Below are 953 nucleotides of genomic sequence, written 5' to 3'. Positions count from 1 at the left end.
CATAATCAAACAAAATCTAACATCCCTGGAAGCACTGAATTATACACCATCATTAATGTCATGCTTTTGTGCAAACATTTGTATCTGTACCTGATGAGATCTGCCCGGCGTTCCTTAAGGCTCTAGATGCTGTGGGGCTGTCTTGGTTGACAAGACTCTGCAGCAACGCGTGGACATCGGGGGCGGTACCTCTGGATTGGCAGACCGGGGTGGTGGTTCCTCTCTTTAAGAAGGGGAACCGGAGGGTGTGTTCCAACTATCGTGGGATCACACTCCTCAGCCTTCCGGGTAAGGTATATTCAGGTGTACTGGAGAGGAGGCTACGCCGGATAGTCGAACCTCGGATTCAGAAGGAACAGTGTGGTTTTCGTCGTGGTCGTGGAACCAGCTCTATACTCTCGGCAGGGTCCTTGAGGGTGCATGGGAGTTTTCCCAACCAGTCTGCTTTGTGGACTTGGAGAAGGCATTCGACCGTGTCCCTTGGGAAGTCCTGTGGAGAGTGCTCAGAGAGTATGGGGTATCGGACTGTTTGATTGTGGCGGTCCACTCCCTGTACGATCAGTGTCAGAGCTTGGTCCGCATTGCCGGCAGTAAGTCGGACACGTTTTCGGTGAGGGTTGGACTCCGCCAAGAATGCCCTTTGTCACCGATTCTGTTCATAACTTTTATGGACAGAACTTCTAGGCGCAGTCAAGGCGTTGAGGGGATCCGGTTTGGTGGCTGCAGGATTAGATCTCTGCTTTTTGCAGATGATGTAGTCCTGATGCCTTCATCTGGCCAGGATCTTCAGCTCTCGCTGGATCGATTTGCAGCCGAGTGTGAAGCGACTGGGATGAGAATCAGCACCTCCAAGTCCGAGTCCATGGTTCTCGCCCGGAAAAGGGTGGAATGCCATCTCCGGGTTGGGGAGGAGACCCTGCCCCACGTGGAGGAGTTCAAGTACCTCGGAGTCT

This window comes from Nerophis lumbriciformis, linkage group LG12, assembly GCF_033978685.3.
Source record: "Nerophis lumbriciformis linkage group LG12, RoL_Nlum_v2.1, whole genome shotgun sequence".
Lineage (NCBI taxonomy): Eukaryota > Metazoa > Chordata > Actinopteri > Syngnathiformes > Syngnathidae > Nerophis > Nerophis lumbriciformis.
The sequence above is the reverse complement of the archived record's forward strand: the minus strand, read 5'-3'. Positions refer to the sequence as shown.